Source organism: Cylas formicarius, unplaced genomic scaffold (genome assembly GCF_029955315.1).
Source record: "Cylas formicarius isolate icCylForm1 unplaced genomic scaffold, icCylForm1.1 PGA_scaffold_3__17_contigs__length_32017465, whole genome shotgun sequence".
Lineage (NCBI taxonomy): Eukaryota > Metazoa > Arthropoda > Insecta > Coleoptera > Brentidae > Cylas > Cylas formicarius.
Genome location: NW_026844326.1, coordinates 21,757,582 through 21,771,789, shown reverse-complemented (window position 1 = coordinate 21,771,789; position 14,208 = coordinate 21,757,582). Strand labels below are relative to the sequence as shown.

Genomic DNA, 14,208 nt, shown 5'->3' with positions numbered 1-14,208 from the left:
TTATTTTATTTTACAGTTCTGGAGGTAGTGCGTTATAAATTTCTTGACCAGTATAAAAGTAATTTTTTTTGTCCAACAGATAAATGCATTTTTTGTAAAGTTAAATTTTTTCCTAGTTTAAAGCGTGTTTCATACTCGTGAGTTTTTGAATTAACCAGTAATTTATTTTTTATTAAGAACAAAAGGGGTGATTTATAATATAATTTTCAATATTATTTTCTGTATTAAGTTAAGGGGTTGAAGAGTTGTGTGATAAGCGGCACCCCAAGCAGTTATTCCATAAGATATAAGGGATTGTATCAGATATTTTAGCAAATTGCCGGAATAAATACATTAAGGAACTTAACTTTTTCACTAACTGTTCGATATGGAAGTTTTAGATTTGAGTCAATATGAATTCCTAGGTAGGTAAAATGCTCAGTTCTGCGTAAAGACCAGCATCTGTTTCTAAACAATAGTTTTATAGGAAGTTTATTGTTTGTAGGTAGTCGATCATTATAAATTCAAAAGGACAACTATTGTGTTTTATCTAAGTTGATTGTTAGTAAATTATTGTCATGCCACTGTGACTGTGACTTCGTCCCAATTGTTACCTTCAACAAACAAAACTGTAACATCAGTAAAAGAGATGATTTTATCGGAAGTAAGTAGTTGATTTATGTATATAAGGAAAAATATGGCTCCTAGGACTGTGTCCGTGTGGACTTCCATTCCATATTAATCTCTACCATTTGTTGTAGATTTTTCAGGTATTTACAGTATCCAATGCTTTTGCTAAGTCAATGAACACTGCAGCACATGGTCTTAAATTATCTAAGGAAACTAGCCGAACTTTTAAGACTTTTTCGAAAATTTTTGTTACATAAGATATAAGGCCTGTAATTCTCAAGAATATTTTTTTCTTCTTTTTTATAAATGGGTTTTATTAAAGCAATATTACCAGCACTTACCAGCTGTAAACATTGAGTTAATAATTTGGCAGACTGGCTTTATGTTATGGATATGATTTTTTTGCAATAGAGAAGATTGTCAAACCCCGGCGTCGAATCAGATTTTAAGGATAGTATTAAATTTTTAATTTCATCTTCTACAACAGAGTTAAGAAAAATAGAACGTTTATTAGTAGTAACCAAATTTTCATCTGTGATTAATTGCTGATTGTTTTGTGACATATTGTTCACTGAAAAGATCGATAATTCTATGTATATTTCTTTCATGGAATTTTTAAAATTATCTCGGTCAATTGACCAGTCAGTTAACACAACAAAAATTGTACTAGTCATTTCCATCTGTTATACAAACGGCCTTAGCTTTTAAAATTGCTGGGCTAAAAGCAAAAATCAAAAAACTTCTAAATCTCAAAATCTGACAAAATGTTGACAGTCTTTTAAAAATTACTATCTAACACATACATATTAATCTATGCAATTTGTTAAAAAGGCATTTTAGTTGAGGGTTCCTATATAAACAAATACAGTGAACGGCAAAAATATGCAACAAATTTATTTGAAAAGCAGGTATTGCAAGTCAAAACAAATGCTCGCACGCATCTATTATATTTCTTGCGTATTTTTTGCAGTAAATAGAAAATATACAGAGTGAGTCAAAATGCAAATGTGCAAGTTCCATTTTTTAAATGAAACTCTATTTTTTTTAAATCCACTTTCGAACTATATGTCAGATTTCAAGCACAAATCATGTAACATACCATAACTCTAACTTTGAGCCATGAGTACGGTATGGTAAATAAACAAAATTGTAGGTATTGGAGAAGTGCAAATAATCCCCGATTGATGAGAGAAAATCATACACAACATCCACGAAATAATGCAAATTAATGCAAATACATAACAAACCAAAAAAAAACAATTTCTTTGACATGTTACTATATAAAGAAATATAGATTTTAAGATACCTGCACGTTGATGATTGAACATTGTATTATCATAAATAAAATTTTCCATCAAACATGCGAGCAATTTTTTTTATCGGTTGTATTTCTTTCAAAATTCTTTCTACGGAGTTTTTTTTTTCGTATGCCATTGTGATGGCTAAATGGTTTTAATTAAAATACGTTCGCTCTTTTATTTTTTATCTCGAAAATGTCAAGTTCTCGAATGTTTATTCAATACGAAAAGAAAACATAAAAAACAGTGAAATTTTTTGGTCAAAAATATATAAATACCCCGCACAGGTATAAATTGCTCAAAAAATCGTATATCATAGCAGGATAAGAATATACAACATATAACAAAATGTTGAAAACATGACTTAACATATCAGGATTGATTGTATTACTTAAATGCGGCTCGTGTAGATTTTTGCGATGTTTTACAATGACAAAGCAAAACCAGATCGATATTTATTTTACTATTTCTCCAGGCGACTGTCGATTCGAGACTACGTAATAAACTTTGAAACGAACTGGCTGCAGGATTGAATGGTTTATTGGAGATTAAAAATCAGATACTTAGAAAAGATTAAATATCATTTGGACGATTCAAAAACCATACATACCAATTATAAATTAATAAATATATAGATAATGTTGTGTACAAACGACAATCTTGAGTAGTGCTGGTTGACTATTAAATATCGATGTCAAAAACTTTGTTTAAAAAAATCTTAGACCAGTTGTAGGAGTACCTAAATCGTTTAAAGTCTGTTTCAAAATAGTGCGGGGTAATAAAATTGGGAATTCTGTTGAGTAAGAACAAATTTAATGGCGTATCTAGAAAATTAACCTATAGAATCATATTAATTGGGCAATATTTCACGGGTAGGTCATGAACATAAACATGCATATGGTGCATACAAATTTTTAGCATGTGCCGATAACTTATAGTAGGTGAACAGTAATAACAATTTTAGTAAAATGGCGAGTGCATCATCAAAGTTCACTCCAATGAAAAAAAGGCTGTAACAGGCCAGTATTCCTTTAATGCGTAGAAAAATTCTATCGAAAACGTTTATTAATAATTGATATTCATCATCAGGCTTTGTAGAATTTGTTATCACTTATTTTATTATATAACTCTTGATTTTGATTTGGATTTGAAGATGAAATTAATTTTATTTTATTTTTGGTTAACTGTTTTTGTCTATAAACGGAATAAAATGTTGAAATATATTTTCTTAAAACTAATCTGGATGCCTTAAAAAGCTTATTAGGAACAGAATTTCTATAACCTTGCAGTGAGATCGTTTTTACTTCGCGTATCATCGGCTTGGTTATCGATTATATTCTAATATGCCGTTATTCTTTTTTGACGAACTCCTGTCGTAATTTGAGTTGCTCTATAATTGCTATTAATATATAAATAAATAAAGCGGATATCTACATAAACACACACGCACATCATCAGTCTTATTGTTAGCGCCATTTTTTTTCACTCCTTTTATTTGGCAAAGCTCGTTTTCGCTTTCTACAAGAGAAGATTTGTTTATTCGCGTCAACAGCTAATGTGAAAGCCGTAACAACGGGCACCTCAACTCCAAAACCGAAAAAATCAAATTAATTACGTCCATTATTCACGTTTGTTTGTACTCAGCAGTAAGCCAACAACATGGCGAGATAACGAATTAGACATCTGTTCTTAATTGACCGAGTCGTTGTCGGCAATTATTCGAAATGATATGAACATCAACTCCGTGGGGCAATTATCCATTCAGATAGGAGGAGTTTAAAAAAAAAAACACCAATTTGTAAAGATCAAAATACGTGCATGAATATATTAAAACGATCCGTACTACTTAAATCGGATTCTAGAATGATGCATATGCATCGAAGTTTCAAATTATTGGTTCTCAAATGCGGTCGTTAAATCCGACAAACACCAAGAAGATTACGTATTTTAAACAACTTTGGTCTCATAAAAATGCACCGCGACGTATTATATTTGCCATAATATTGTTTACCAACAGTTGCTTTGTGATAGAACAAGTTTTGGGAATAAAAAATGTGTGACCGATTCTTAGAATTGCCTCAAATGCTGCCTAGCAACAAGGGGACTTCATGTGGCCGTCAACTTATTCCTTTCGCAATTTTTTTCGGCGTAAGCGTACCCCTGTTCAGTTCTAGATGATAATTGGTAAATTTATTTCCTATATAGATCTTATTAATAGATATCAATATGTGTCATCCCGGCAGTTTGGTGATCCCCAAGAAGAATGGAAAAAGCCTACTCTTCTGAAAATATGTCAAAATAATTTCGGTATATCTTTTCACTTTATATGTATTTTCCCAGATGAAGCATTTTATTTACGCTACAGTGAACAAAATCAACCAGTCCTGAGTCGCGGTTAAGATTGTTAGGTTGCTTATAGATTTCTATAGACTCTCGGATTTTTCGTTGGTAGAAGAATTGATTACATGCAAGGTGTTTATGTCCCTCATTTAGCTCCGCCCCCCTCAAACAATATGAGTCAGTTTCAGTCAAGGGCTGAAGAAGCGAAACGTTAACTAGTACGATTCCACAAAAACCAACGCAGGAGGGATCCAAAACTTTTATAAAAAGTATAACTTAGTGGTAGTTTGTTATATAAACGTCCACAGTCATGTATCGCGCTACTGAAAATTAATGCACTCGCTTTGATTGACTCATTCATTCATTCATTCTTCTTAATTAAATTTAAGAAAAAAAACTTTATAACATATTTTTTCTATTTTATATTTTATTTAGAAACTTGTCTCCTGCAATTTTTTCGTAATACTAAACCAAAAATTCTAGTGACCTTCTCAATGTGTTTCTTATTATTTATTGCTTTATTTGACATTTCTCCAGTTAGTTTGAATATAAAATAAGTTTCATTTAATAAAACATTTATTACTTAATATTTTAATTGTCTAATAATAAAAGTTTTAATTTAATAATGAAGAATTACACTAATGAATAAATAACATTCAATGCTTTGCATTTTATTTTACTTTTTAGGAAACTGTACGTTTTATGAGAAAAAAATGCAGAAGACAAAAAGTATCGTATCAACCAGTCTATCGAAATTATTTTTTTTTCTGTGCGACTGCTTAAGTGGTTTTTCTTTAAATTTACTGAAGAAAAATGATTCTAATATACAAAGTTTGTTTTTATAATGGTAATAATTCCGCTATATTTTATTTTTCTATCTACTTTCATTTTTAAGATAAAAAATAAAACCATTATTTTTCGCTAGAAATGCGATTATCTCGCTAATAGTCGTCTTTTGACCCAATGTTCATATAACAAACTACGCTTAATCCTTAATGTTTTTCTCTTTTTTTTTAAGCACTGTATATTGTTCAAACTAAAGTAATCGCTGTGACCAACGCCTATCAATATATGCAAAAATAATCACATTAACCTTCAAATATTGAAATTGTAGAAAAAATAAAATATGTACATAGGTTATATGGTCGATAACTTCTTGAGGATTTTAGAAACCACTTTAACACATACCTTGAGATACTATTCGCTATCATTTTTCTTTAGATTAATAAATAATCTTACATATCAGTTGAAAAATGTTTGGAAGTTTAAGAAAAAGTTTATGTGACAGTTCTTATTGGTAACTTAATTAACTTCCCAATCTCTCACAACTCCCGACACCCCGAAAGTAGTTGACTATAATTCGGTCAGGTTTTCAATATCATCTTTGTTCCCCTTTCTTATTTTAGCCTCCAATATGCTGTCGAATTTACAAAAATTACAAAACAGAAGGTATGCCAATTAATATATAGAAGTAGAACCACTTAATAACGATACTTTACGTGCCGGAATTTTTTGTCATATAAACCATACTGCTATTTAAAATTTCAGGTAAATTTAAAGTTACAATACGCATATATCAAAAAACCGAAAAATTTGTACAACTGTGTTCCAGACCACGGGAATTAAAAAATTTAGAGAATATAAACTCCTTTAACAATAAATATCTAAAAATGGTAAAAAATTACCTTTAAGAGTTTTTTCTTAAGATACCAGTTAAATTGTATTATTACGTATTTTCATTCAGTAAAAAAATATCTATATATGTACAGACCTGTGCAAATTATTATTTACTATTTATCATTTTACGTTTGCTGATAATTTAACTTATGTTTATTAAGTTTCCCATTTAACATCTTATTATCTTACCTTCATCATATTCTTTAGGTATTTTATTTTTTGTAACGTGCCACTTGTTATTCTCAGATTCTCAAATTTAAAGTTCCTTACTATACGAATGAGTTTGGATGCGCAATTTTTTTTCACCCCTTTATGCTGTATTTACAGCACAGTGTCTAGGACCCTTTTTAACTCCATTATGCAGGTTTGGTTTGGTACATCTATAGAAAGTTTTCGCTGCATAATGAGTTGGGATTATTTTGAACTTCATAAGAAAAGGGATACCAAATTGTAGTATTTTTGAAACAACGTGTTTTTCCATAGACATTACTTAATAATATTTTTATAATACATTCTATTCATAAATTGAATTATAGCTACATAGCGGCTTAAAAAAATGGTCTTGGTTTATTTAGTAAAAAGCAGTGAGACTTAGCAAAAGGATGTATACAGGGTGATACAGGTTCCAAACCATTACTGTAATTGTATTTCGCTTACGTTTGCGCTTAACCGCCGCCATTGCGGACCGGGAAATTAATTACTTTTGAAAATCGATAAACGGGCGATTCAGAAAACCATCCCGCTACCGCGTCCGACATAAAAAACTCCTCTCGTGTAGACACAATGCCTTGCATTTATTTGCAGCCCACACCCTTAGCGTAACAACAATTGTACGCCGTCCCTGATCCCCGACGACGATTCACGACGTGCTCCCATCGTCCCTGCACGCGTGACAGTTAACGCGGACGTACGTCCGTTCTTAGACGGGCGCAAAAATTCGCCCCGAGCGCAGACTCGTAGTATCGATTCGTTAACATTCGTTCTCTCCGGCCGGCGGCGGCGGGGGTGCGAGATGTGCGAAAGGCACCCCCCCCCTCCATAACCCCCTTAAAAACGGGAGGGTAAATAAACGAGGAAAACGACCGCAGCGATTATGGGGGCTGCGCTCAACGTCATAGGGCTCAATTTCGTCGGTCAAAGGACGGGGTGGGGGGATGCGAGAGGGTTGAAAATGGGTGCGGAAGAATGTCGACGAGACGCGGGGGACGCGAGGTTGCCGGATAATCCGAAAAATTGAGTCCCGACGTATATTGCATATTGCTTTTCCACCCGAACTTAAAATACAATATTTATTAAAAGCATAGACGATAACTCTGTTAACCCATATTATCCCAAGCATAAAAAAAATAAAAAAATGCTTTTTTACTTTGAACTTATTTATTTTGTTGTACTTAAGAATGCATCATATGCGTCAAAAAAAAAATCGAAACATACTGACCACTGGGAAAAAACATTAAATAATGTTTTGGGGCACATAAGATGTAACATATAATATAATATACATAAATATACAAAAGAAAGTTCAAATTCGAAAAGCATGAAGTATGTAAATGCACATTCTACATCTCCTTCGGGCTTTATTAGCATGGCACGTGCGAGATTGCTTTGAGTAATTGGTTTATCAGTTTTCAAAAGTCGCAAAGCAATGCAAGATTTAAAATCAAATCAATCACGTCGTCATGAAAAATATAAAAAATATTTCATGCGCAGTTTTTCCAGAAAGCCTATTTTTTGGTTCCTCAAATAATCTAAATTCATCGGATATAGGTGTGTGAGTGTACTCAATGTGACCTTTCTTCTATTTGACAGTAGAAGCAAGCCTGTCGTTTGCAGAAAGCATACGTCTTCTTTTGAATTCAATCATCATCTGATGAGTCCCATTCAGATTTAGTAGTTGACGAATTACAGGACTGTTGAATGACAGTTCCAACTATATCAGTTAGTTCCCCAAACTCTTGTAGATTTAAGTTATCAATCATATCTTCTTCGTCAGTCAAGGTATCCACGTCGGGTGGAATATAGACCGCGTCAATATGTTCTGTAAATATTTTTTCACGTTATTTTTAGCATTAATTTACAAGAAATGGAATGCTACAACACATAAGAATACGTAAATCCAAATAATACCTACGACTTTCATTGTTATTGTCCTCATACATCACGATCTCGTCCATAGCCGCCTTTAATTCCTTTTGAGTCAAATACCTCGGATATGCCATATTTTACGAACTGTAACGTTCACTGCACAAGGCACAATCTAATACTAAAGAACCACGCTAATTGTAGACTTGCAATAACAATGTTTTGTTTCAAAAAGTAACGCATAATCAATATAGAATTTTTAATGTATGTTATCTGCAATGTAATCTACATGCTATAGACTTAACAAAAACGCTCAAATCCAAAATATATATTTTTTACTTTACTTTGAAACGTGATACAAATTTATGTACCGCTTTTATTAATTTTTGAAGTCATATATAAATAAATAAATAAATTAGCGATTTCTACGGTTTTATGTCCTTTAGTAGTGATAATAATAACATTTATAAATGGATGTGCAAAAATATTTCCTGGATGTGACAAAAAAAATCATAGAATAGGTGGTGTATTAACTAGATTTATCTATATCGAAATATTTACCAACCTTTTTCACCAGTGAACCAAAAATACGAAAATAAATATAATTTTTCAATAACCATCCCATGGGAACAATTTGAAAATTAAGAAATAAAGAAAAAACACTTTATGCCAAAATTTTCAACCTCTATAGAAATTCAAAAATTCTGAAAACATGTAAAAGAAGAAAATCATCATTTAAGACAGACTTCTAAATCGCCTGCCTTTCTGTTTTCCAGATCAATGGGAACCCCGAACAACCTGTATCAGTGGAAAAGAAAACAAGGCTAAGAGCTTCAGATGTTCTACTGTGTCGCAAAACAAACCGCAGAAAGTCTGCTCCAGTATTTGTGGTGATAGCCAAATGGTAACAAGTCTTTCTTCATCGTCCAAGAAATAGGACGTAGTAACGTGAGATGAAAAGCATTGGGAGATGATGGAATAAGATAGAGTTCTCCAAACCATATACCGTTTTTACAACATAATGTGGTATTTAACTCTGGTAAATTTTTATATAGCTCTAACAGTAGGCCTATCTTGCTTGGGTTTGTCTTTGTAACCCTCAATTCCACAATGACGTTCTAGAACCTTACTTCGGTACTTCGTGCATACAAATGCTGAAAGCTGATGGATTTGAGTAAAGTTTTATCGGTTAGATTATTATTAGTCCGTGCAGTGAAAAATCCATTCTCTATTAAAATATATTGATAATAATAATAATTGAAGAAAACTGGGAAAACATCTGTTATACATCAATTATCTCCATAAGATTTTGTATTGCTTTCCTAGGAAAATATTTTAGAGTTATTATGTTAAACCCTTAAATTGGAAATCAGTTTATGCTTTTTAATGTGTTTTTAATAAATCCATCTAATGGGCAAATTCAACTTAAAATCAGCTACCTCAAGTAGGGACTGTTTTAGGAAGATAAATAAGAACGAAAGAAAAACCAAAATGAAACTGGAGATAAAATAAAAACTGCAAGAGTGCTTCAGCACAGCTAATAAAATCCCAATAATACTTTTTGCTATTTGTTGGTTAGAACGTCAACTCAATGCCAACTTAGATCATGAGTGACGAAAAAGTACCACATATCTGCAAAAATGTAGAAATAAACCCAATCTTGTTCTTCCGTTCCGCTTTTCTCTATATCCTTCTAAACTTATCCATTCATCTAGAGGTGTTCCCTTTTTTCTCCTATATGGCGATTGGCAATAAAAAATGTGTTGGCCACTTAAGTCTGCTTGCTCTCCCATTCTTCGTATATCGTTATTTCTACATTCATTCTTCGTTTCATTTCGTTGTTTTTTGTTATTCTTTGCATCCGTGATACTCTACAACTTACCCTGTCACTTCCAGTCTCTGCGTGTCAGGTTTCGTTAGTTCCCACGTCTGGGTTCCATACAACAATAAAATTTGTATAATACTTTTATTTAATCTTGGCTTTATGTATATTAAGAAATTCAATTTACTGATGGCTTGTTTTAATTAATTAACCTACTCGAGCCTGTGATAGTAATTAAGTATATTTTTGACAGGTTTCGACCAATTGTCTATCAACATTTAAATTGTACTGGGGAGACTCCATTAGCAGATATTTAATGTTGGCCAGATTTATTTTTAATCCGGCCTCACTGTATGTGTCGTATATTTTCGGCATTATATAATAAAAAATATGCATTTGAAACGGTTCCTGCTGTTAGTTGTATTGGCCTAGAAGGTTGATTCCCACGTTGGTCTCGAAAATGAAGTATTTCAAGCTGGGCCCCACAACTGAACAACTGAAGTTGAGATGTCTCCATTCGCGCATGCGCGTAAGGATGGGAGACCCGACGTTTTTAGCTGCGAAATATTATGCGCCCGAGCTACCCCAGTGGCATACATTTTCGGGATAATGCGTATCGTACGGCATTATAATTTTTAGCCACTGTTTGTACGAGGCAGCCACTTTTAACCCCCCCAAGCGAATCCGGCTGCTCCCTCGTAAGCGCGGATCCCCACTCCCCTCCGGCGAGGATAATTACGAAGGGGTTATTATATCTTCCTATACATATTCAACGTTGTTGGGTGTACGATCTAAATTGGGATATATCCAATTAGATTCACACACACATACATTCACTCGTACATATGTCGTATAGAAGGGGCGTCCCCAGTATCCGATTTTTTCAACTTTTTGTTTAACTCTATTATGGTTAGAGTAAGAGATAGTCAAAAGTGGAATCACATTCACTGTAGGAGTTCGTCCGTAGACGTAGGTACATATAAGCGCAAAAAGTGACTTGATTCACTTCTTTTTTTTTCATACAAAATAAATAAGAATGGTTTTGGTTTTTACCGATTTTAATATTAGTTTCACAGCTCAAGACCGAATAACGTAAAACATGTCCGCCTAAGTTCTTCCGTAACACCTTTCTTGAAAGCTCCTAGAGGGTAAGGTCTGTTCATATATGTAAGAAAGTGACCAATTGCTTTTCAATGGGATTATCCAAGGGTGATCATTAACATACAATGCAACAAGATTATTACCTAAAGTTTCGGAATTTAAATTCAGATAAAATTGTGGTCCGTAATAGAAAATAATTTTATACTTACCTGTGTTTAATATTCTTTGGTTTGGTATACTACTTAGTTTAAGTTTATTAGAAATCATTCTTATTTCGTGTGTAATACAGCGTCTGTTGAATCGTGTGTGAATTATGCAAAATATGTGCGAATCTAGTGTATCTCAGGAGATGCTCCTGCCCAAATGTAGAAAACACTATTCTATTGAGACTAAGGAAGTTATAAACAATATTTATTTGACTCTCATTGAACGCGGTTCCAGCAAGTAAGCATCTTTAGAAGAAACGATCACATTGACGAAAATTCCAACATCAACTGTATGGAAAATTGTAAATAATCCCATTTCAGAGGAAAAAAAGAAGCGATGCTAACATTTTCTCGAGTTATACGAGGAACAAAGCGTGCCTACATTAGATATCTTAATTAGGAGGCGTAAAAAAGATAAAACCGGTGTTAAATGTGGCAGAACTACCTTATGGAAGTGTATTCAACACATGGGTTTTAGATTTAAAAAAAAAATGACAAAAGGCAAGTTTTAATGGAATCTTTTAGAATTCGGAAATGGCAACTGGAATATCTAGAAAAAATTAAGATTTACAGAGAACAACAAAGGGCAATTATTTACTTGGATGAAACCTGGTTCGACACTTATGATACTCCGGAAAAGGGTTGGGTTGACTGAACTTGTAAGTGTAAAACAAACGCGCCATCCCAAGGTGGTAAAAGAATAACTGTTTTGCATGCTGGCTCTAAAGATGATTGGATTGCAAATGGACTTTCTCTGTCTGCGAAAAATATTAAAGACTCTTGTTTGGATTACCATGAAGACACCACCGCTGATTTATTTGAAAGTTGGTTTAAAAACAAACTAGTTCCAAACATTCCTCCTAACAGAGTCATTGTAATGGACAATGCTCCCACCTTACCACTGTATATTTAATCCCATTGAACATGTTTTGCACCAACTGAAATCTGCCATTCGTCGCAACAATATTTTTCCCCGTGATAACTCCAATGTCCTCAAACTTTTAGAAACCGAAATTTTTAACTTCCCTCCAAAAAGTTGGGCAAAAACATATAGAAAAAGCAGAACAATCGTATATCCATATTGAAAATAATATAGAACAAATAATAATTAAAATAGGCGATGATAGCGATAGTGATACTGATATATTATGTGGATAATTTTAAGTAATTTAAGTAGGTAATAAAAATAATTTGTAATTTTATTTTAAATTTAAACATAAATAAATATTGTTTAGTACCTTTCCTAACAAAACCCCAAATAATTAAATTCTAAGCAAAGTACGGACCTGTTCGGCCGTATTTCATTCTTACAGCTTGCCCGGGTCTTTCCTTAATTCATATCAGTTAGTCACTTTCTTATATCTATGAACATACTTTGACTTTGGGTGTAATGATTTTTGTTTGTTTTTGTCAGTATAATGTATGATACTGTCTAAACTGACATTGCAAATGCCGCATCACTTTTTTTACATAAAATTACACTCCTACAAATTTCAAATAGAAAAATACAGACTAGACGAGAACCGCAGAACTAGAAAATTTTTTGACCAAATAATCCCATAAAATATCAAAATTCTTAGATGCAGATATGCCCCGCAGTACGCAATAACCACAGATCATAAACCGCACAGTGATTCATTCGCAACACGGTATTCCGGCGCCATATTGTGCAAAATAGAAACGGGCAAACGTAAAAGTTGATTTCCTTTTCCATTCACGAAATTCTATAAACGATTTTAGAATGGCAAGAGAAAGAGAACCTACGGTACAATTTTTGTTACCGATTTCGCAACAGTTCCTCTTTGTTTAATTTGTGTGTGAATGTGTGTGTGTGTGTGTGTGTAGCAACTCGCACTCTCACTATACGGGCGACCGTAGTAGCTTTGGACGGCAGCAGTCGACTTGTCTTCTAACGATGCTGTATTTTCGTATCAACTATATCGCACTTTTACTTTCTATATTACGCCCGTCGATGCTAGATGATTAAGATGTTTGGAAACAAGATCACGTAATACGTTTTTACGTCAGGAATCCATTTTATTTGACCAGAAATATCGTTGTTTCTCACCAACATCCAAATTGTCAGAGCTTCACGTGACAAAAAAAGGGGAAACGCGTGAAATTTACCACCTTCATCTAGTTCAATTCAACGCTCAGTTGAATTGAACTACTAGAGTTTAAGCATATATTAAACTTTACCAAAAAAACAGATTTTGGTGATTGCAGTGATAATTGCAGTAATAATTCACTTAAATCTTAAACTGACTAACCTTGTATTCCTGGTAATTTTTTGAAAATATGTAAAAATGTCAGTTTTTATCAAGATAAAATGAAAATCTATCGCGCGAGGTACTTTTCAAATAATGATATGATAAATGGTAATCCTCCCCTTTCTGTGTTTGAGAAAAACTAATAATTTTCGATTATCACTTAAACTTACCTATCACTTGCGATCCTATGCCCAGGCGTTTTATCCACATCTTTAATCTGAAAAAAAAAACAGTTCAATTGCACAAGAAGAACATTACAAATATCTTAATACACCTATATGGGTGGTATGGCATGATGGTAAATTGACCTGATCGACAGAAAAACTGCGTCACAATAACAATTTTTTTTCAAACAACTTTTAAAACATATTTATTTGGAAGGACATGAACTACATCAGTGATACCAATTTTACGTTGAGGAGGAATTCAATTGATTTTGGTTGTAGGACTAAATATAACTATAATTAACCGCAATCCACACAAATATGCATATATTTCTCACCGGTGATTGTTTAATATACGTAATTATTTGCATCAACCTTGATTTTTACCTGAAATATTATTAAGTTTCATTTTCATTTTTCAATTCGATTCACTATGACTGATTTTAGTATTGGAAAGGATATGTTAATACATGTTACTTTCAGTATAGTATACCTACGACTGGTGCCCAACTATTTGCATGTGTTTCTCTCTCTCACTCTCTCAGCCGCTGTCCTTCCTTTAAAGTTTTTGGATCTGGATAATTGTTTACGCGTCCTTGTTTCAGAGTCAAATGGGAACTTAAATACTTACGGACAGAG

At 33.1% G+C, this 14,208-nt stretch overlaps 1 protein-coding gene across 1 annotated transcript in view; it reads right to left on the bottom strand.

The window, feature by feature from the left end:
- The window catches only part of LOC132699627 (protein gustavus), a 105,364-nt gene that overhangs the window by 58,272 nt on the left and 32,884 nt on the right, over positions 1 to 14,208 (bottom strand). The window contains exon 2 of the mRNA XM_060666451.1: positions 13,576 to 13,622. The gene's annotated coding sequence lies outside the window, so the exon portion shown is untranslated. The remainder of the gene's footprint in view (positions 1 to 13,575; positions 13,623 to 14,208) is intronic.